Source organism: Rhinopithecus roxellana, chromosome 11 (assembly GCF_007565055.1).
Source record: "Rhinopithecus roxellana isolate Shanxi Qingling chromosome 11, ASM756505v1, whole genome shotgun sequence".
NCBI lineage: Eukaryota > Metazoa > Chordata > Mammalia > Primates > Cercopithecidae > Rhinopithecus > Rhinopithecus roxellana.
The window spans coordinates 57,335,745-57,360,338 of record NC_044559.1 but is presented as its reverse complement, the minus strand read 5'-3'; positions in this window follow the sequence as shown (position 1 = coordinate 57,360,338).

The window sequence follows — 24,594 nt, the reverse complement described above, 5'->3', positions numbered from 1 at the left end:
GGCTATTTGACTCCTGCAATCCAGAGTGTTAAAGATAATAATGGGCTACACCATGGCAGGTAACAGTGGAGGGTAGAGAGTGAGGTTAGCACCTGTTGGCCTGGATGGCTGAGAGGAGAAAGTATATGCTAGGGCCGGAAGCAGTGGTTCACTCCTGTAATTCCAGCATTTTGGGAGGCCGAGGTGGGAGGATCACATGAGGTCAGGAGTTCAAGACCAGCCTGGGCAACATGGTGAAACCTCATCTCTACTAAAAATAGAACAATAGCCAAGTGTGGGGGTGCATGCTTGTAATCCCAGCTACTTAGGAGGCTGATGTCGGAGGATCACTTGAACCCAGGAGGTGGAGGCTTCAGTAAGATCCTGCTACTGCACTCCAGCCTGGGTGACAGAGTAAGCCCTGTCTGAAAAGAAAGAAAGAAAGAAAGAAAGAAAGAAAGAGAGAGAGAGAGAGAGAGAGAGAGAGAGAGAAAGGAAGGAAGGAAGGAAGGAAGGAAGGAAGGAAGGAAGGAAGGAAGGAAGGAAGGAAGGAAGGAAGGAAGGAAGGAAGGAAGGAAGGAAGGAAGGAAGGAAGGAAGGAAGGAAGGAAGGAAGGAAGGAAGGAAGGAAGGAAGGAAGGAAGGAAGGAAGGAAATTCTGGAACCCGAAGAAAGAAAATGAGGGAGGGTGGGAAGGCGAGGGAGGAAGAGAAAGAGAAAGAGTGAGAGAGAGAGGACTGATTAGAAAGGATACTCTAACAGGAGCTGTGACTTCTGTCAAGAGTAACAGGCAGCCTACCCTTAGTATGTCCACTGGGGGGAAAGTAACTGCCCATCTCTGATGCTTCTTTCTCTTTCCTATCATCTCTAGGACTTTCCATTGGCCAAACTCACTGGCAGCCAGAGGACAAGGATGCCACTGATGCAACTGGTGGAGTTCAGCTTTGCTGCACACAAAGCATGGTGCAGAGAGAAGAGATTTAAAGGAGCACGCAGGAGACATCCAGTCATGACTTAAAAACATTAAATAAAATACTACTGGGTTTAGCAACTCAAATATTACTGATAACTTTGTTGAGAACATATTTCAGTGGAGTCGTGGGGTGCTGGAGAAGCTGGAGGGCCAGTGAGCTGAATATTGAATGGTCAGTGACAGCATGAAGCCAGTGAATAGAGACTGTTTCCAAGAACTGTGGTTAGGCAGGGAAGGAAAAAGAAAGCAAATGAGGGCAATGGAGAAAATATCTATCAACACAGAGAAGAAAGAAGAAGTCGTTGAAATATAGACAATGGAATGAAATCCTTGGAAAGCTGAAGGAGCCAAGATCAAGATGCCTCTTCCAGTGAAGCAGGAAGAAAGGAATGAAAGAAGGGAAAGAGCAAAGGGTTCATTGTGTAGGAAAATAACCTGTGGCATGGCAACAGTGATGCCATCTTGGAGGGAAATCACCTCCATGATGACCAATGTTTGACTCCTGCAAACCAGTGTGTTCTCCAGCAAGGCCTTTAAACAACACCCATAGCCTAGATAAGCCCTCATCAAGAAACAATACCTGTAGCATGGATAACCCCTCTCAAAGATGCTTATCTAACCTCCCCAGTGGTCATGAGTTTCATAGGAAATCCTGAGACATGGCCAGCTGCACCTTTTTTACTGTAAAAGCTTGCTTCTAGAGGTTGGATGTGGCAATCCACCTTCTCATGGCTGCCCAAGACATCACTTCTGTTTTTGAGTTCCTATTTAACATGTCTTTCCTAGAAACTGTAACCTCTGCCTTCCAGGTTCAATCATGTTTATTTTAGTCTAGGTTCATCAGCTGATTCACACTGTAGATGAAGACTGAGTGAAGAATGGCACCACTGAAGATCAAGGTGGGGAGGAGGAGGAGGTCCCAGTGTGATCCTCCCAAGGCACTGCAGTCTGGAGAAGGCATCAGGTTCACACCACTTAGAGATCCTTCACTGAGTCCACCAAATTTCACAGTGGCTGAGAGTAGCGGTCACCACTGGGAGTGAGGGAGCCAACTGCTCAGGAGAGGAACTCAGACAAGGGGAGACAGGCAGCCCCGGGCACAGATGCACTGAGGTGTGTTGGGGAGGCACTATCTCTGCTGCAATACCTTCCAGATGATGGAATTTCAGCCAGAGGCTGTGCACTATGGCAGCTCCCCAGTAACATGCCCCCAGAGGAGGCAATGCCGCACCATCAGCTCCCTAAGAGTGGATGCTGTAGAGACCCAGGAGAGACAAGAAGACCTTCTGGCCCACTGCCTGGGCTTGCATGTGTAGTGTGCGGACTCTGGGCAGCAGAACTGTACTTGGAAGCAAGGTCTGAATATTCTTGGAAGCTGCTTAACCACTTCAATCTGGATTTTCATCCCTAAAAAAAGAAAGAAAGAAAAAGACTTTTGCATGACACCAGGGATAGGATTTGACCATCTCTCAACTCTGAACTTTCAAAGAAGAATTTATGCCCAAGTATCTGGGATATCACCACTTAGTTGAAAGTTTCTTTCTCTTTTAAAGGGTTAGTGGAGGAAGTCATCAAAACATTTGTGTAGTTGGAAGCAGCCTAAAATAAAGGAGGAGGATTAAGGTTTAATTGCCATATTTTTCGTTTTGCAAAATGTGTACCCAATTAAATGCAGTTGGGCAGTTCTGGGAAGAAATTAATAAACAGAGGGTGGGGGAGATGTGGCTGCAGAAAGAAGAGACTGTTCCCAAGCTGAGATTTTGTTTGCCAAGTTTCAACAAAGAGCAAAGCTTAACTCTGAAGGAGAAACCCTTGAGAGACAGGGCTTAGAATAGTAAAGCAAAAAGAAGCCCCAAATGGGGTGGGTTGAGGAGACACTTTCCTAATTCAGTTTATCCTCAACAGGTGCTGGCAACATCTGTAATGAGACTACCCATGATAAAAAAGCTCCTCATACCTTAATCCACACTATATTACATTCATAAACACATTCCCTTCTATCCTCCTCCCCCTGAGGTGCAGGAATAAATAATGTGCTATTAAACTCACATCTCTGCTTTCTGCCTAACATTAAAAGTAAAATGAAAAAAATAGCTTCCACCAGTATTCCTAGGGGTATGAAAATGGGAAATACCAAGAAACATTCGGGGTGAGCCCATAGAGGAAGCTCTCATATCAACATCAGCACCATCAATTAAGAAACCCCAGGTGAGGTGGCGGCGCCTGTAGTCCCAGCTACTCGGGAGGCTGAGGCAGGAGAATGGCGTGAACCTGAGACGCGGAGTTTGCAGTGAGCTGAGACTGTGCTACTGCACTCCAGCCTGGGCGACAGAGAGAGACTCCATCCCAAAAAACAAAAAAAAAAAAAGAAAAAAAAAGAAAAAGAACCACGAAGACTATACATTGAATGGATCCTTTGAAAGATACAAATAAATGAGGAATCTTAATTTAATTAAAACATTATCAAAATAATATGAGTGCCCAAGTTTTAAAATTGGAATCAATTCTTTTTACTTATTCATTTATTTACTCATTTGTCCTACAACAATATGTACTAAGCATTTACTATGTGCAAAACACAACAGTATAGAAATTCAAAATATAGAAAAACCATAGGAAGTACTGTATGGCACTTGGCTTTATGGTCTGTGGCAAAGATGTCTAGTAGTTTGATATGGTCCTGTTTTCCCACCTTAATTTGCCTACCTTTAATAGGAGCCTCCTGTGCAATCCCACTAGGCCACTACACAGTGTAACTGAAAGTAGAGTTTTCTATCCTGGTACACAACCGATGTTCATAAAAAATAATCCAAGTTGATTAAATCGCATTATGTTGTTCCTTCTGGTCTGTAGGAGATGTACATGACCTTCCATACACATACCTCACCTCCAATTCATTCATTCATGTATTCATCAAATGTGTAGCCCTCATCTATTGAGCACCGGAAAATGCTTGGTGCTGGAGATACAAAGGTGACTCCAATTGTCTTTTCTTTTTGTTTGTTTGTTTGTTTGTTTGTTTGTTTTTTAGATGGAGTTTCACTCTTGTCGCCCAGGCTGGAGTACAATGGCGCCATCTCAGCAGTGAGCTGGGCTCCAGGGTTCAAGTGATTCCCGTCTCAGCCTCCTGAGTAGCCGGGATTACAGGCGCCTGCCACCATGCCCAGCTAATTTTTGTATTTTTAGTAGAGACGGGGTTTTGCCACGTTGGCAAGGCTGGTCTCAAATTCCTGACCTAAGGGGATCCACCAGCCTCAGCCTCCCAAAGTGCTGGAATTATGGGCATGAGCCACTCTGCCTGGCCCCAATCGTCTTTTCTTTAAAGGGACTTATGATCTAGCAGGATGTCAAGAAAAGAGAAGCATCTCTGTACAAACTGTCACAGGTGCTGGGACAGTCTGGGCAGAGTGAGACCCAGGATAAAAAGACCATGGGAAAGCTTGATGATAACTTCGTCAAATTCATGACTTTTGCACCATATTTGAATGACAAGTCAGCATGTGAGGTGAAAAGGAGGAGGATATTTAGGTGAAGGGAGTCATGAACCATGGCTAGAAGTGTGAAGAAGCACCCAGGAGTGTTTGGGGAATGGTAAGTGCCTGTTCAGCCAAGGAGATGGGTTCAGAGCTGGTAGAGGCCTGGAAAAACGTGAGAGAGGAAGACCTACCATGGTGAAGGGTTCCTTTCCCCACAGTGGCGATGTTGTGTGCATCATGGAAGAAAGACCCACAAGATGAATGTGGCAGAAGGAGGCAATTCTTGTCCACTCAAAGCTCCTCTCTGGTACAACAGCTAGGGCTTTCTTTACTTATGACATAATCCAAGCTTACCTTTCTTGGAGGCTTTAAAAAAAATAGTCTAGATTCAGAGAAGTAAGGAGGACCTGAGAGATAATTCTAAGATTGATACTTAAAGGGATTCTACAGTTGATTGAATGCAATGGAACATTTCAAGAAATTGCAAAAATAAGAAACCTGCAGTTTCTAGCTAATCAGCCAAACCATTTTATTCTGCAAAATAGAATTTATTATAATTTACCAAGTCATCTTTGATTTTTAAAAAAGTTTGGGGTTGATTGCTGTGTAACATGTCATGTAGAAAACATTTTTGAATGCTGAAATAGAGGATTCCAATAAACATATACAGAAGAATAAACAAAACCATATGAATCTCATGTATCTCCATGAAAGAGACTTAGATACTTGGTGTACCTGCATACTGACCAGGCTACTTTTTATACTCACTGGTTCTCTTTTAAAACTAATAATGCCACTCAAACCAACAAAACGAGCAAGCTTTAGAATCTAATCTCTGTTTACAGAAAAAAAGATATATTCAACATGAATTAAGCAAGGCTTGTTTGTGATACACAGAAAGAACAGGCGAGGCCCCTATCCCCATCTCACAAACACACATTTAATGATAGAAGTACACGCTAGCATCACTTTGGATGTTTTCACATTCAAATTTGCTGGGAACATTTAGTCTAGGTATGTACAGTAAGTACAGTGGTCCCCCCTTATTCAAGGTTTTGCTTTCTACAGTTGCAGTTACTCATGGTCAACTACCATCCAAAAATTGGTGAGTCCAGTATAGTAAGATAATTAGAGAGAGGGAGACAGGGGGGCCACATTCATTAACTGTTATTACAGTATATTGTTATAATTGTTTTATTTTATTACTAGTTATTACTGTTAATCTTTTACTGTGCCTAATTTATAAATTAAACTTTGCCATAGGTATGTATGCTTAGAAAAAAGCACAGTCTTTGTAGGTTTGGTACTCTGTGGTTTCAGGCCTCCACTGGGGGTCTTGGAAGTATCTCCTGCGGATAAGGGGGGATCACTGTATGCATGCCACAGTAGTGCCAACAAGAATAACTCAGATTTGATCTGCCATTTTGTTCCATTATGGCTTTCCATGTGAGTCTCTGCTGAAGGAAAGTCAGAAGGAGTGTTTCAGACCAAAATCTGTATGTATGTTTTGTGGGACATGCACTCTTTTGCATTTACATTTTTTTGAAATGTCCCTTATGTCTTTTTCAAATATGCATCTTCTATGCCACCAGCCAGACTGCAAGCTCCAAGCATAGCATCTGGAGCTACAACTATCCATGGCTATCATCAACTAGCCAGCTGATGTGTTGTCAGGTCTGAGCCTAAATCTTTATGCTTAGTGAATTGAGGACAAAGGATAACCTAATATCGTTTCTGCTAAACTGAAATTGCTGTTTATGGCAGACATTTTCCAAAGTACTAAACAACTCCATCTAGCAGATCAATTTGCTTAGGTGACCTGAGGGAACATTTTGTAGTTAATTCATCTGAACAGACCTGCTGGTAGGCAGCGCTGATCAAAATCAGATGTACCACAGGATAAATGCTCTAGTTCTTCATCAGAAAGACAGAAGACTGGAGATCTCTGCCAAAAACTTTCCAAGCTACAGTCACATTTGCTTAGTTTTAGCAACATTTCTGGGATAATTTGTATTAGATTTACCTGGAAATTAGTTGAAAAAATATGCAAATTCCTGAACTCAAACCTGGACTGCCTCAATAGAATCTCTGTGGGTGGAGTCTCAGAATCTAGATTTGTAGAAACTTTTCCAGAAAATATATTTGCACACTAAAGTTTGAGGATGATTGTTGTATGGAATCCAGAGAATGTTGCTCTAGACATAAGGACAGACCGATTTTCTAGGGTGAAAAATGGCGTCTCTGCTGTAGAAACTGCTGTAGCTCATTTTACTGGAAGCAAGGGTTCCCATGTTACAGTACAGACAAACCTGCCAATCACTCTGCTTAATCAGATGTCTTATACCATGTTGGCAGTGGTCCCTGGAGAAGAATTAAGTTCTCCCAAATATTTTACCATCTAGCCTTTTATATCAAAAAGCTGAACATTTCACTTTTCTAACCACATTGAAAATACATTGCATTATTGATCTCATTCCACCCAAATGAACCATCCTCAACTTTTAAATAATAAGGACCGACTCACTAAAATGAGGGTGGTACATTGACCAAGGTGCGGTGGTCGGAATGTTTGTGTTCCCCAGCCCCATTTCATTTGTTGAAACCTAACACCCCATGTGACAGTAATACAGAATGACTGGGCTCCCGGCTAAACCCCACTCTTAAGCCTGGAACTGCTGCCCTAGATGAAAACAGCTGACCCCGTTTTTTGACCTTCCCTGCCCCTATCCTATGCCCGTAAAAAGACTTCAGCTGGCAGAGCCATATAAGCGGTTGAGCATTGGGCATACAAGCAGCTGAGCAGCAAGCAGAGAAGCAACTGACCATTGGAGACTACAGAAAGATGTGGTTAACTTCAGATGGGATAGTTTCAGGGAAAAATCACCTTCTTCCTGCACCATCCACTTTCCAACTCTCCATTCCACTGACAGCCATTTCCACTTCCATCGCCCAGTAAAATCCTCCACGTACACTACCCTTCAATTCGTTCGTGTGACCTGATTCTTCCTGGAAACAGGACAAGAACCTGGGTGCTGTAGACTGGGCCTGGTGGCTCACACCTGTAATCCCAGCACTTTGGGAAGCTGAGGCAGGTGGATCACCTGAGGTCAGGAGTTCAAGACCAGCCTGGCCAACATGGTGAAACCCTGTCTCTACAAAAAATGCAAACAATTAGCCTGGCATGGTTGTGTGTACCTGTAATCCCAGCTACTCAGGAGGCTGAGGCAGGAGAATTGCTTGAACCCAGGAGGCAGAGGTTGCAGTGAGCTAAGATCATGCCATTGCACTCCAGCCTGGGCAACAAGAGCAAAAAGTAAATAAATAACTTTAAAAAAATACAAAACAAAACCTGAGTGCTGAGAGGGCAGGGGATTTGACATTGCTGTGGGGCCTGCACAGAGCCTGCTCCAACCAGAGAGGAGTGACCAGCTGGTTCCAACGTTCATTCGCTCCAGTTCCCGCACTTGCTTGCTCACACACTCCCTCTCTCAAGGAGTGACCAGCAGTGGGCTGAGCGAAATGAGCCACTCCAGTTCCCACCCATGAAAGGGGTCAAGGGCAAGGGAATAATCCAGTCTTAATAGTATTAAAAGGTGGGCTCTGTCGGGAGGTGATTGAATCATGAGGGTTGAACCCTCATGGATGTGATTGGAGTCCTTATAAAAGAGATCCAAGGGAGTTTGTCCCTTCCACCACTTGAGGACACAGGTAGAAGACATCATCTATAAGGAACATACCCTCACCCAACACCAAATCTGCTGGCGCCTTGATCTTGGGCTTCTCAGCCTCCAAAACTTCAGGAAATGAATATCTGTTGTTTATAAGTCACCCAGTTGAAGTATTTTGTTATAGCACCCCAAATGGACTAAGACACAAAGTGACAGAGTGGTTGTGTGGTCTAATTAATTAAGGCTTGGAGAGTGACTGGAGAAGGCTTTGGTATCAGCATTCAATATTACTTATTTGTAATGCAATTTGAGAACTTTCTCCATAATGGGGAAAAATTACACATAGCCACTTAATTCCTCAGGGTACTTGAGAGTAAAAAACTGACTTCAGGAGAGCAGAGAATTTACTGCAGCCTTTACTACAATAACCACCAGCATGGAAATGAAATAAGAATCTATTAGCTCCAGGTGGAAGGTTATCTGAGGAACCTAAATGGGCCTGTTGCTGATATACTCACAGTTGGCACAAGCAGAAAACCAGACGTTCAAGCCTCTCCCCTGAAGCCCTCACAGTCAGCAGCACTAAAGCCCAGAAGCACAAAATGAGTTAAGATATTGGTGGCGATAAATTTTTTTTTAGTTAATGGACTTCATTAACTAAACATATATTTTTTAAGTTTGGGCTGTTATCTAATTTCAAATCACCCTTGCTAACATACTAATTTATTAACTCACAGAAATGACCATCCTACGTGATACTGGCCTCCCGACAACAGAGCTGGGTTTTGGCAGGGATTTATTTTCAGCGACACTGGGGAGAAAAAGCATGAGAAACTTTTGAAGAATAATAAAAAATGGATTAAAGAGAATAGAAATAATTTATCATGTGCAGATGTGCAGAAAGAAAAGATGGTGGCTTTGCAGTTTGGTTTTCTAGAAACAAAATTCTGGTGAAGGCGTCTTGCCCAATCACCAATTTGTGAAAACAGGGACCTAGATGTCTCATGAGCTATCAGGTGTACTCGCTTTCATAAAAATCACATGATCAAAGGAATAGTCAGGAGGTTCCCCTTCTTCTGACTAACCAAACCCAGACCTTGCAACCTTGATAAGAAGAGAAGGCCAGGAAAATCTGGCAGGTTCTTTGTTGAAAGCCAAAGGCTATGTGCATGTCAGCGGCTCTCTAAGGAGGTTCAAAGCTGCCAAATGACTTGAAAGTCCTCTGCAACTTTCACTCTGCTGGAAAGGATAAAAAGGTAAACCTAGGAAAGGAAGGAAACATGGATTAAGGTATGACTTGCAGCTCCTAGAATCTTCCAAGGAGGAAAGCACTTGCAAAAAATGCTTAGAGGTTTAGAGGTTTCTTTTGTGTATGAAAAGTAAATGAATTGCTCAATGAGCTCCCCTTTCATAGAGGGCTACTTAAAAAAAAAAAAAAGACTTTATTGCTTTATATTATATTCCTGTATTTTTACTTTTTTATTAAAAAAGCAGGAAAATGTGTCATGGATTCTAGGAAGATTTACAATTAAAATAGTTAAAGTTTTTTTCTATTTTGTGACTTTGCTTTTCACACTCTTGCAGGTGTCCTTTTATGAATACATTACTAATTTTACTGTAGTCCAATTTGTTCATCCTTTTCTTTATAGTTAGTTCTTCTTCTCTCCTTTTCAAAAAATAGTTCCATACCTCATGGTCATGAAAATTTCCTCCCATATTATCTTCTGAAAACTCTACCATTTTGGCATTTACACTTAGATCAAGAATCCACTTGGAACTCGTTTTTTCCAATATATATATTGATTTGTTCCAACACTATTTATTAAGATGATGGTTCTTTCTTTATAGCTCTACTGGGTCACATTGAGTCTCCCTGTGGGTCTGTTTTGTATTTTCAGTTTTGCCCCACTGATCTGTTTATCCCTGCACTGATACCACCATGCCTTATTGCTATAGTTTCCAATGAATTTTGATATCCCGTAGAGCAACTCCTCTGTTCTCTTCTATCTCCTCCTCTTCCTCCTGGTCCTCCTCTTGCCTCTTCAAGAGTATCGTAGCTACTTTTTGCCTTCTACTTCTCCACATACATTTTGTAATCACTTTGCCAAATTCTATTAGAAAGAAAACTATTGATATTTTAGCTGGGATCGTATTGCCTCTATAGAATAGTTTGCAAAAGAATTTACGTCTTTGCAGTATTACTTTTCCAACACATGAATGCTTCGTATCTCTCCTATTTAGGCCTTCTTTAATTCTTACCAATTCTGCATTATGGTTTTCTGCACAGAAGCACTGCACATTTTTGTCAGATAGATTCCTGTGTTTTGGATAATTTTTGACACTATTGGGAAAGAAACACATATACACAACAAAATATATCTTATATAGTCAGAATATATATTTTTTAAACATCCAAAGTTAAAATCAAAGAGATGAAAACCCAATAGAAAAGTAGCCAAGCTGAGAGTGGTGACTCACGCCTGTGATCCCAGCACTTTGGGAGGTCAAGGCAGGAGCACTGCTTGAGCCCAGGAGTTTGAGACCAGCCTGGACAACATGGTGAAACCCCGGCGCTACAAAAAATACATAAATTAGACGGGAGTGGTGGCACAAGCCTGTGGTCACAGCTGCTCCAAAGGATGACATGGGAGGATCGCTTGAACCCCAGAGGTTGAAGCTGTAGTGAGCCGAGATCATGCCACTACACTCCAGCCTGGGTAACAGAGCGAGATCATGTCTAAAAAGAATAATAGGAAAAAAGTAGAAGACTACCTGAAGAATACTTCATCAGAGAGGATACTCAAATGGTGAATAAAATGATAGAAGGCACTCCAATCTCATTAGTCACCAGGGAAATGCAAACTAAAATTACAGTCTTCCCTTGGTATCCAAAGGGGATTTGTTCCAGGACCTCCCATGGATACCAAAATCTGCACATGCTCAAGACCCTGATATAAAATAATGTATAATAGTTGGCCAGGCACGGTGACTCATGCTTGTAATCCCAGCACTTTCAGAGACCAAGGTGGATGGATCACTTGGGTCCAGGAGTTGGAGACCAGCCTGGCCAACATAGTGAGGCCCCCCAAAATTAGCCGGGCTCGGTGCCTATCGTCCCAGCTACTCAGTAGGCTGATGTGCAAGAATCACTTGAACCTGAGAGGCAGAGGTCACGGTCAGCCAAGATCATACCACTGCACTCCAGCCTGGGCAGCAGAGTGAAATTCTCTCTCAAAAATAAACAAAATAAAATAAATAAAATAAAATAAAATAGTGTAGTGTTTGCATATAATCTATAAACATCCTCCAGTGTACTTTAAATCATCTGTAGATTGCTTATGCAATGTAAATGCTATGTGAATACCTAATATGCTGTATTGTTTAGGGAATAATGACAAGAAAAAACAGTCTGTATATGTTCAAAACAGATGCAAATTTCTTTTTGAACATTTTTCATCTGCAGTTAGTTGAATCCAGGGTTACAGAACCCACAGATACAGAGGGTTGACTATACAATGACATATCACCTTTTACCCCCAAGTAGCTAAAATTAAGACTGGCAATAGCAAATGTTGATGAGGATATGAAGCAAAGGAGAATGTTTATACACTGTCAGTAGGGGTGTAAAACTACTTAGGAAAACAGTTTGGTATTGTTTGCTAAAGTTGATGATACACCCTATGACCAAGCCATTCTACCCTCAAGAATATGCCAGAGAAATGTATTTGTCCTCCTGACTATGTATATAGAAATATTCACAGGAACATGCTTTATTGTAACCAAATACCGGAAAAAACTCAAAAGTCTATGGACAGGAGAATGGATAAATAATGGCGGTAAATTGATACAATGGAATATTACACAAAACTTAAAATGAACAGTATACAAGTGCACATAAAAGCCAGATAGATCTGACAACTGTAATGTCGAATGTGGGAGCCACACAGAAAGGAATAAATGTTGTATAATTCCATTTATATCAAATTTTAAAGCAGGTGAAAACTAAACTATGATGTTTAGTGACACATACTCCGATTGTAACAGCATAAAGGAAGCGGAGGAGATAATTACCAGAGAAACAGGAGAGAACTGTGACTAGAAGGTGGACCTGGGGGCATCCAGGGATCTTGGCAACATTTTCTTTTTTGAACTGGGTGCTAGTTACAAGGGTGTTTACTTTATAATAATTGATTAAGCTAGGAATCACCTGGATAGAAATTATTTTATTTCCTCAGTGGCTAAAATAAGACTTCTTCTGGCCTTCATAAGTAACCAAAAAAATGATTAAACAGAGTGGGTCTTTGTTAGAAATGCATCATGCTCTTTATGTCATTTTCTATATGTATATTATGCAATATTGATGATAAATAAGATTTTTACAATTTCAATTGTAAAAATTTGGAAAATCACACACACGCATTGTACCTCATTCCATAAAGTTTGTAGATTGTGTCTTTGTGAGTGTAAACGCAATATGGTGATTGTATGTTGACAAATTATTTCAAACTCTCCATTGCTAATTTACCAATTCACTAATTTGAATTAAGAACAACCATAATAATGTGAACCTCCTGATTATAATGCTCAGCTTTAAACATGTTGATTTTATCACTATATTATATATATATAATGTATATAAAATTTTTATGGGCATATATTTGTAACTAAACATGTTGATATATATGTTTACATATAAGTACACATAAAAGTAAAAATAAAAGTACACATATATATGTTTGTGTGTTTGTGTGTATATATACACATATGTTTAATAACAAATATATACCCATAACAATATTCAATGAGTCACACTTTTTGCAGAAAGGTTATTTAATAGACACTTTTGATAATGAGATTTTTCTTCTGGGAGAAAACATGTTCCAATTACATTTTGTTTTGCATTTTCAGCTTGGTACTTATCTGGTTTTTGGATTTATAAACACTTAAATGATATAAGTTTACACTCCCATAAAGTTGTTTAATAACTCTTATATAGCTAGGAATCACGAGAAGTTATTTTATTTCTTCAGTGGCTAAAATAAGACTTCTTATGGCTTTCATAAATAACAAAAATGATTAAACGGAGTGGGTATCTATTAGAAATATGTGCTGCTGCCTGAATTGGGGATATATGTATATATTTCTCCTTTTACAGTGTGTGAGGCCCACACTGTTTTTCACCCTCACAGATCTCTTGTAATGTATCTCTGATTCACAGAAGGGATTACTCACTAAGCAGTGTTATTTCAAGTAATGATATATTGCTGGCCAGTATTTTAGTAGATTCTTAGTAACCAGTTGTTGAAGAAAGAGAAGAGAGAGAGGACTAAAAGGAGTAAAGAAGGAAAAAAGAAAGAAAGGTAGGAAGACTTTTTTTTAATGACTCTAAGCCAAAATTAAAGCATAAAGAATAAATGAATAAAACACTAAGTGAATGAAAGAAAATGAATGATTCAATAAAAAATTAATGAATGGATGAAAAATGAGTTGATAAAAGAATTAGTGACTGATTGAAAAATCAATGGATAAGTGATTAAATGCATGAAAAATATATAACAATAGAAATAAATGAACAAATGGATAAATAGTTGAATAAATAAAAATGAGTGAATCACAGAGAGATGGAGTTGATGGATAAATAAATGAAGAATGAAAATGAATGAGCAAATGAAACAATACCTAAACGCATGCAAGAAAAACGAGTGGATAAGTGAATACATGAAAGAATGAGGATCAAAGGCATCAGCCTAATGCCTTCATTTTGCAGAAGTGAAAACAAGGGATATGTGATTAAATGATTGGTCTTTGATGGGGAAACTAGTTTTGCTAAAGATGAATTCATAGCATAGTTTATCTTGAGTTTCCCCGGACAGCAAGCTTGAGACAAAGACTTTGCTCAAATACTTGATTTGGGACGCCACTCCAAGGACTAGGAGTAAACATCCAAAAGGAATAAGACAGGAAAGTAGAAAATGCCAATATAAGAATGTGCTGTTGAGGTCATCTCTGTAGGCAGTGGAGGTAGGGGAAAATCACTGGGAACTCCCCTCTCAGAACTGTCCACCAGAAGGATGGGAGGCAGGAACATGCATCCACCTGTGCCCCCTGGGGTTTAGGGAGACCCCTAGGGGTGTTAACTCCAGGTTGTGCATGTGCAGCAGGCAGACTGATCTCCTCCAGTGTTAGAGGAGCCTGGAGACCAAATGAAGATGGAAGCCTGTGCTTGAGGCAAAGGTTGATAGCAGAAAGTGAGTGACAGCCCATTGTGCTGGTTAATTTCATGTGCTTTCATCAGAGAGCTGGTGAAACATTATTTCTTGGTGTGTCTGTGGGAGTGTTTCTGGACTAGGTTAGTATTTGAATTGGTGGAATGAGGAGAGCAGATGGCCCTCCCCAATGTGGATGGGCATCCTCAATCCACAGAGGGTCAGGAAAGAGGACAAGGCAGACAAAGGTTGGATTTGTTCATTCTCTACCTGACTGGCTGAGCTGGAACATTGATCTCCTGCCTTCAGCAATGCTAGTTCTCAAGCCTTCAGACTGTGCTTGGATCTATACCACCCCCTCTCTGGCCCTCAGGTCTTCAAACTACACCTTTCTTGAGTTTCCAGACTGCAAAAGGAAGACTGGGATTTCTCAGCCTCTGTAACTATAATCCTGTAAGCCAACAGTTTAGAGTAAATCTCTTTATATATATATATATATGTGGGAGCTAAACATCGAGTACATCATGGATATTTATAAATCTCTTTAGATATAATATATATATAATATTTATAATAAATCTCTCTTTCTCTCTCTCTCTCTCTATATAGATAGATACACACCCACACATGCATATGCACACACACAGTAGTTTCCTGGTATTCATGGAGGATTCATTCTAGGACCCCACCCCCCTACAAATACAAAAATCCACAGATGACCAAGTCTCTCATACAAAATGGTGTAGTATTAGTATATAGCCTAGGCACATTCCTCCAGCATACTTTAAATGAAGCTTGTGTAACCTAGGGTTGCATGTGGCCCAGGACGGCTTTGAATGCAGCCCGACACAAATTCATAAACTTTTTAAAAATATGAGACTTTTTTTTTTTTTGCAATTTTTTTTTAGCTCATCAGCTATTGTTCATGTTAGTGCATTTTATGTGAGGCCCAAGACAATTCTTCTTTCAGTGTGGCCCAGCGAAGCCAAAAGATTGTACACCTCTGCTTTTCATCTCTAGATTGCTTGCAATATTTAATACTATGTACGTGCTATGTAAGTTGTTATTGTTTACTGAATTATCACGAGAAAAAAGTCTGCACATGTTCAGAAGGGATGTAATTTTGTAAACAATACTTCTGATTCCCGGTTGGTTGAATCAATGAATGCAGAGGCTTCGGAAGATACAGAGGATCCACTGTGTGTGTCTTTGTGTGTGAGCACATGCATGTTTGCACACACAAGTATGTCCTGTTGGTTCTGTTTCTCTGGAAGTCTAGTACACCCATACTAGACTGTCTCATCAGAGGTCGCTACAGTCAGAGCTGAAGTTACAAGGATGTGAATCATGGCATTGGAAACACCAGGAGCACTCTATCCTGCTGATTTGTTCTAGGAAAGTTCTAGAAGGTGCTAGGAAAAGGAAGATGACTAAACAGTCATGATTTAATGTGTGGCTAATTAACAGGAACTCAGCCACAAAAACAAAATCAGGCTGAAGTTTCTGTTTCCTTCAGGCTCCAGCGCTTCACAATCTGGCGTTAAATCCTAGTTCTGGTTAACAGATTATCAGAGTCTTAAGAGTTACTTTTATTTTTCTTTCAACTCATAGCAATTGTTAAATTTAAGGCAGATAAAAGAAGGCCTTTTAAAATATAAAGGTGTATGCAGAAACATTTAAGAAATAGGGAAACCACCCTGCCAAGAAGCCCTTTATCTCTGAATAAGAACAATGTGTAGTTCTTACAGGTAAAACCCACACTGCACACATGACCTCTTGTCTTTCCACTTATGTTACACGGATTCTGCCAGCTGTCGATTTAAGCTTTGGGTGTGGCCCTTCCTCTAATCTCTGTACTGATAATACTGAGCTCCAAACCCTCGCCATTTGCATATGCTGAGTGAGAAAAGAACTAAGCATTGATGATTTTCCTCCAAGCTTACTACTCTCATTTCTTCTCCGAGTTTCCCCAATCATTTATGCATGGTATCCCCTGGAGGCTTCTAATGTTTTCTCACCTTCCTTCCCCAGGTAAGAGCCAATACTGACCTCAGGAAACATTACCTGCTTTCCTTCTATTCCCAAGGGCTCCCAGTGCTGGAGGGCCAAGCAGATAACCTAGTCTAAACTAAGGTATTTTTTTTTTCCCCCTGATAAGGTCACAACCGTTTGTAGTTTTACTATAAACTAAGGTATTTAATGCCTGTCATGAGGAATCAGGTCTCCTCCCAAAGTAGCAGTTACATTTTAACAGGAACTTTGGTGCTGTAATTCCAAATAATACACAATATGGAAACTGCTAGAACTGTGGCAGGACCAAGGAAGGAGGTTCTGTAAGTCACAAAAGGTTTTGCCACAGCACTATTCACAGTAGCAAAGACATGGAATCAACCTACGTACCCATCAGTGATGGGCTGGATGAGAAAAATGCAGGGCCAGGCATGGTGGCTCACGCCTGTAATCCCAGCACTTTGGGAGGCTGAGGTGGGCGGATCACCTAAGGTAGGAAATTACAGACTAGCTTGACCAATATGGTGAAACCCTGTTTCTACTAAAAAAATGCACAAAAAATTAGCTGGGTGTAGTGGCGCACACCTGTAATCCCAGCTACTCAGGAGGCTGAGGCAAGAGAGTCGCATGAACCCGGGAGGTGGAGGTTCCAGTGAGCCGAGATTGTACCACTGAACTCCAGCCTGGACAACAGAGGGAGACCCTGCCTCAAAAAAAAAAAAAAAAAAAAAAAAAAAAGAAAGAAAAGAAAAGAAAAAGAAATAGAAAATGTGATACATATACACCATATACACCATGGAATACTAATACTACATGGCTGTCAAAAAGAATGAGATTCTGTCTTTTGCAGCAATATGGATGCAGCTGGAGGCCATGATCCTAAGCAAATTAATGCAAGGATAGAAAACCAAATACCTCATGTTCTCACTTATAAGTGGGCACTAAACATTGAGAACACATGAACACTAAGAGAGGAACAACAGACACCAGGGCCCACTTGAGGGTGAAGGGTGAGAGGACAGTGAGGATTGAAAACCCACCTATAGAATATTATGCTGATTATTCGTGACAAAATTATCTGTACACCAAACCCCTGCGACTCAACACACAATTTACCCATGTAACACACCTGCACATGTACCCCTTGAATCTAAAATAACATTTGGAAAGAAAAATTAAAATACAAGATGCTTTTGTGATTGTCAGGATATACATACATGCTTACACTGTTTCTCTTCTTGTTTGTATGTACTAGAAATATATTGAAATTTTAACATGGTGGATTTCAGCTTTGTAATCTCATTTTCAGTCAATTTCCATGTTCTGCTAATTGTAACCACCATTATAAAAACAGTACAAGAGATAGTGTCCCCTTATTATATGTATATAACGTTAAAAGAAAAACTGCAGCCAAATTAAATTTAAAGGAGTTTAATTGAGCAATGAACAATTTGTGAATCAGGCAGCCCCTGGAATCACAGCAGATTCACAGAGACTCCCACACAGCCACGTGGTGGAAGATTTATAGACAAAAAAGGGAAATGATGTACAGAAATCGGAAGTGAGGTACAAAAACAGTTGGATTCATTACAGATTGGCATTTGCTTTATTTGAACACAGTTTGAACACTTAGCAGTCTGTGAGTGGTTGAAGTATGGCCACTGGCATTGGCCAAGACTTACCTATTGTTACAGGCACATACTCCTAAATCAGGTTTTCAATCTTGTCTGCCTATTAAGCTAGGTTACAGTTCATTCACAAGGACTCAAATATAGAAGTATATAGTCCATCTCAGGCCATATTTAGTTTGCTTTAATAATAACAAAAAATGTTGCCCCAACTATCCATACATGAGATTGGTCTTGCCTGGGACAATAATTTTGCTTCCAAGTCCCCTACCAGTGGAAACTTCCTCTTCCTCCTCCATTATTCCTTATCTAAGCCATGAGCCTCATTGGCCATCCTGTCTCCAATTCAGAAACCCAGACATCAACCTTCAGTCTTTCCTTTCCCCAGTGCTTCCCCATCAAAATCCTGTCAATTCTCCTGCCTCATCATCTTGCCCAGTCATACATTTATCTCTTTCAACTACTGTGATGAGGGTTTCCAGAGAGAGCGTCAGGCAACTTTACCTGATTTGGACATTGACTAAGATCCTGTAGTAGTTTCCTGTTGTCCTCAAAGTCTACACTTCTTTAACACGACACATCTGCCTGTCCGCATGACTTTTTGCCACTCGCTCCCCATTTTGGAGATGACACTGCGCTGTCTGTGGGCTCCAGGTTTTCACACTTCTTCATGCATCGAATATTTCTTTTTCTTTCTCTTCTCATGAATATACTCAGTTTATCCTGAAATTTCAGCATGAGCACCACTTCTGGTAGCCTTCTTTGATACTCACCTGCTCAGGCTTGGTCTGGTGCCAGGACCACATGCTTCCATTGGTCCTGTTGCATTTATCTCCTCCATCTGCCAAAATTAATGACCACAAACAGGTTGCTTAAAAAAACGGGAAATTATTCTCTCACAGGTTTAGAAGGCAGATGTCCAAAAATCAAAGTGATCGCAGGGATTTGCTCCCTCCAGAGACTGGAGGGGAGAATCTGAGCCTTGCCGCCTACAGCTCCAGTGCCTGCTGGCATCCCTTGGCTTGCAGCTGCATCTCTAGGCTCTGCTGTCACAAAGCCTTGTCTTCTGTCTCTCTTCTCCTTGCTTATAAAGATACTTACTATAAGGGTACTTGTGATGACATTTAGGGATCACCCATATAATCCAGAGTTATCTCCTTATCTCAAGTACTTTAACTTAATCATATCTGCAAAGAACCTTTTTTTCCAAATGAGATGGCGTTCCCTGGTTCCAGAGATTTGCTGTGGATATATTGCAGGGAGACCGGGGACATCTTCTACATTCTGCACCAGTCTTGGTCTAACAGACCAGTCATTGTGCTTTCTTTTGTTTGTTGTTTGTTTTTGTATGTTTGTTTGTTTGATTGTTTTCAGGTTTTTTGAGACAGAGTCTTGCTCTGCCACTCAGGCTGCAGTGGCAACATCATGGCTCACTGCAGCCTTGACCTCCTGTGTTCAAGTGAGCCTCTTGCCTCAGCCTCTCCAGTAGGTGGAACTACAGGTACATGCCACTACGCCCAGCTAATTTTTTTTTGCATTTTCTGTAGTGACAGGGTTTCACCATGTTGCCCAGGCTGGTCTTGAACTCCTGGACTCAAACAATCCTCCCACCTCAGCCTCCCAGAGTGCTGGGATTACAGGAGTGAGCCGCCAAACCTGGCCAGTTGCCTGTTTAGTTAGTTGCCACCTTATCAGACTTGTCAATCTTGTTTACCCCAACTCACACTTGAAAAGAGCTGCTCAGATCCCTTCATAAGGCCAAATACTCTAAATATTAAACATCAGCCAGGCCGGGCGCGGTGGCTCAAGCCTGTAATCCCAGCACTTTGGGAGGCCGAGACGGGCAGATCATGAGGTCAGGAGATCGAGACCATCCTGGCTAACATGGTGAAACCTCATGGGCGAGGTGGCAGGCGCCTGTAGTCCCAGCTATTCGGGAGGCTGAGGCAGGAGAATGGCGTAAACCCAGGGGGCGGAGCTTGCAGTGAGCTGAGATCCGGCCACTGCACTCCAGCCCGGGTGACAGAGAGAGACTCTGTCTCAAAAAAAAAAAAAAAAACAATAAACATCAGCCAACCCTCAAAACCTGTCTCGGCATGGTTCACCATCCCTACCTCCAAGACACTCCAAGCATCTGCTCTTCCAATGAGTTTTTTTTCCAAGGTGGAGGGTGAGGGGTTCCTTCTCTAGTTCAGGGAAATTCTGACCTGACAGATGATCTCTCTTGGCCAGTCTGAGCAGGGAAGGGTCTTCATTCTAACCAGGCTGGCTCAACCTAGTCCCATTTGCCACTTCTGAAATACCTCCCCAAAGGAGTCTGCACCCCTTCTAAAGACCACTGTGCACAGGAGCACTGGTCTGACAGCACAGGTCACCCAAAGTGTTAAAGAGATCACTTCTTTCCAATAGGTCCAGTGGTGGCCTCTTAGTTTTTTCTTAGCTTTGAGAAGAGGAGAAAATCCCATAGCATTACTGTAATGCTTGCCATTGCTGGTTCCCCTGAAGACATCTCAGTATCCTCACTCTCTCAAAGTTTTCCAGGTCCCTTACCTCACCCCACCATGTACTCACTGGCAGATAAAAGCCAAATTTTATTTCAGTCTCTGTTAGTCAATTCTCTTACTGCTATAAAGAAATACCTGAGACTGGGTAATTTATTTAAAAAGAGGTTTAATTGACTTATGGTTATGTGAGCTGTGCAGGAAACATGGCAGCATCTGCTTCTGGGGAGGCCTCAGAGAACTTACAATTGTGGCGGAAGGCAAAACGAGAGCAGGCATTTCACATGACCAGAGCAGGAGGAAGTGGGTGGGGGAGGTACCACATACTTTTAAACAACCAGACCTCATGAGAGCTCACTGTTGCAATGACAACACCAAGGAGCTATGGTGTTAAACCATGAGAAACCACCCCATTATCCAATCACCTCCCACCAGGCCCCACCTCCAACACTGGGGATTATAATTTAACATGAGATTTGCTGGGGACACAGATCCAAACCATATCAGTCTCTTTAGTGACTCTTTAGAAAAAACACAGTAATTTTAGCTTTGGGTTCAAGTGTTTATTCCAAGGCTCACTTCCTCTTTTCCATACCTCAATTAAGCAACCAGTATCTTGTCTTTATTAGTTAAGAACATTAGTTGCAAGGATTCTGAATCTGTGACATCTTTAAAAAATCTTCTTCCCAGTTTCAGGGATCAGAGGACTGTGTGCTCCTGACTTGGGGTGTAGAGTCAGGTCTTCCCAATGTCCTTATTCTAGAAAGCACAAACACCCTGAGTTGCATCTCATAGAACCTGTAGATTTTTAGTTAAACAAGACACAACATAGCATAGTGATTAAGTATATGGTCTCAGAAGTCACTCAGAATCAGATGTGCATCTCAGTTCCACCAATAATTACTTTGAGTGATCTTAAGTATATTTTTTAACTTCTTCAAGTTTCATGTTCCTCTTCTATTGCATGAAATAAATGCCCACTAATAGGGTTGTTGTGAATTTTGAAGGAAAACATGCATGTAGAACAAAGAGGAATTTCTCCAAGATACTCAGGGTGAACGAGATGTTTGGGTCCTGTCTACTAATTACAAGCAAATGGACATTTTCTAGGCAGTTTTGCCAGTTCTCCCTGGTACTCAGACAAAACACCTCTGGATGCTACAATCAAGTGGAGTTGCATGTAGCAGGCTACTGCGTGGGATTTTTCATTTCTTGTTTTGTTACACAGGAATTGAAGAGTAAAGCCCACCAGTAAGTGCCAAGAGACATTGTGTTTCATAGTCATAAAAATCCAGTCATTTGTTTCTTGTTAAGAGAATCTTTTAGAAATTAGGGTTGCCTGAAAGAGGAGACAGGAATCTCCTTTCCTTTCTGGATTTTTGCTAAGCTATTAAACCTGAGACCCATGCCAGGTACCTGGGGAGGAGTTGGATGAAAGATTCCTTGAGAAAGCTTAACATGGGTCCTCATATCTTCGGACATGCAAGTGAAACTAGAGAGAGATCCAGAACATCTGGAGATTTTCAAATGTGGTTGGCTTTCTGGTATAGACTGAGAAAAGGGTTTAAGAAGGACTTGTAGGGTAGTGGGCTGTGGAAGAGAAGAGGGAAAAATCCTACCCTGGTTCTCTGAGGTGTTTGGAGAAGGAGAACTTTTGAGATTCCCATATATCCACATGAAGGATCATGCAATAAGAGAAGGCAGAGGCAGAAGTGTGGGCTGGCTAGGATGCAAGTGGGGAGGCTGGGGCCACAGCCTGCTATCAGGTGAAGAGAGACACAGGCACCCATCTGTATGGGGGGTCTTCACCACAGAGAGTAAAACTGAGCCCTGCCCCCACCAAAATTTCATGATACTAAAACCATGTACAATGGAGACCACTGTTTCACAGAAATGGGGTCCATACAATGGAAGCTGATGAACCAGAGAGAATCCAGAGAATTCCCCCTCATTGTGCCAGCAGTCATGAAAGATGGTGTCATATCCCACTGTTCCCTCTTCCCCCACCTCAACCTCCCACCCTTTGAAAGGGAAGAAAGAAGGTATGAGTGCATTGTTTATGGTAGTCTTGGTGCTGGAATGTAAGGAGGAAGAAAAGGGCAGACCCTGCCCCTTCTCTTCGAAGTCCCCAAATCACCCTGCCAAGCTTGAACTAAGCGAAAGGGAAGAACTGAGATTTACACTGAGTCTGAGATTGACATACTAGACTGGATGGGATTTTTTAAAACTTGTTTTATTGTGATAAACATACATAACATAAAATTTACCATTTTAGCCATTTTTAGATATACACTTCAGTGTCATCACGTATATTAATATGGTTGTACAGCCATCACCAAAACATTTTCTTCATCCCAAACTGAAACTCTGTACTCATTAAACAATAACTCCCTATTTTCTCCTCCCCCCAGGCCCTGGTAACCTCTATTTCTGTCTGGATAAATTTTCCTGTAACAGGTACCTTACATAATTGGAATTATACAGTGTTTGTCCTTTTGAACCTGGCTTATTTCATTTAGCCTGTTTTCAAGGTTCACCCATGTTGGAGCATGTGCCAGAATTCAATTGTTTTTAAGGCAACATAATACTCCATTGTACGTGTATACCACATTTTGTTTATCTATTCAATTGTTGATGAACATTGGGATTGTTTCCACCTTTTGATAAATAATGCTGTTTTGGATATTGGTGTACCAATGTGTTAGGCCATTCTTGCATTGCTATAAAAAAATACCTGAGACTGGGCAATTAATAAAGAAAAGAGGTTTAATGGGTTTAATGGTCTGTAGGAGCCTGCAAGTCACATGGTGAGAGAGGGAACAAGAGGGAGAGAGTGAGGGGCCACACCACACAGTCTAAAACAACCAGATCTCAGGGGAATTCACTTTTGTGAGGACAGCACCAAGAGGATGGTGCTAAACCATTCATGAGAAATTCATCCCCATGATCCAATCACCTCCCACCAGGCCCCACCCCAACACTGGAGAATACACTTCAACATGGGATTTAGGTGGGGAGAAATAGCCAAACTATATCAACCAGTGTCTGTTTGAGTCCCTGCTTTCAATTATTTTGGGTATCTGCCTAGGAGCAGAATTGCTAAATCCTGTGGTAATTATCTGTTTAACTTTTTGAAGAACTGTCAAACTGTTTTCCATGTTAGCTGCACCATTTTACATTCTTATCAGCAATGCACAAGGGTTTCAATTTCTCTTCAATCCTCCTCAACACTTATTTTCCTTATTTTTTTTTTAAGTAATAGTCATCCTTATGGGGACAAATACTCCCTCATTGACTCAGACATTAATCAGGCTCCTCTGAGCCCTCCTTTTCACTGGGCCTTATCCTTAGCCCTGTCTTTGGCCTGCCTGGTCCAGTGGTAGCAAGAATCTTGCTCAGTCAGTTTAGCAAGAATCCCCCCACTCTTAATACTCAGTCAGTTTCTCATCTCCCACCTTTGATGTAGAAGTCCCTAACTGGCCTTCAGCAAGAATCCTAAGTCAGTTCAGCAAGTTTTCCTATCTGTGATGTCGCCTATTGTAGTTTTCTACCCACCGACCCCTCACTCTGCTCATTGGCTAGAAGCCTCCAACTGCCTTTGCTTTGTTGAGCCTGATCTCTCTCTCCTATTGTGGTAGCCTTGACATCTATTGTAACTGTCCTAAATAAAATCTTCTTACTATTTTAACAAGCTTCAGAATTTTTTTTTTCTTTAACAATGAGTGTGAAGTCATATCTCATTGTGGTTTTGACTTGCATTTCCCTAATGGCTACGGATGAGTAACTATGTGAGCTTTTACTATCCGAAAGTATGTAGCAAGCATGGTATCTGCCTCAAATTTAAGGGACAGGAAAGGGATTTTTGGCAGAACATGGTTTAAGACAAAGTATTTTAAAAAATAAATAAAGACAGGCCAAGAGTGGTGGCTCATGCCTACAATCCCAGCATTTTGGGAGGCTGAAGTAAGGGACCACTTGAGGCCAGGAGTTCCAGATCAGCCTGGGAAACATAGTGAGACCCCATCTATACATAATTTTTTTTTTAATTAGCTGGGTGGGCTGGCACCCACCTGTAATCCCAGCTACTCAGGAGGCTGAGATGGGAGGATCACTTGAGCCCTGGAAGTAGAGGTTACAGTGAGTTATGATCATGC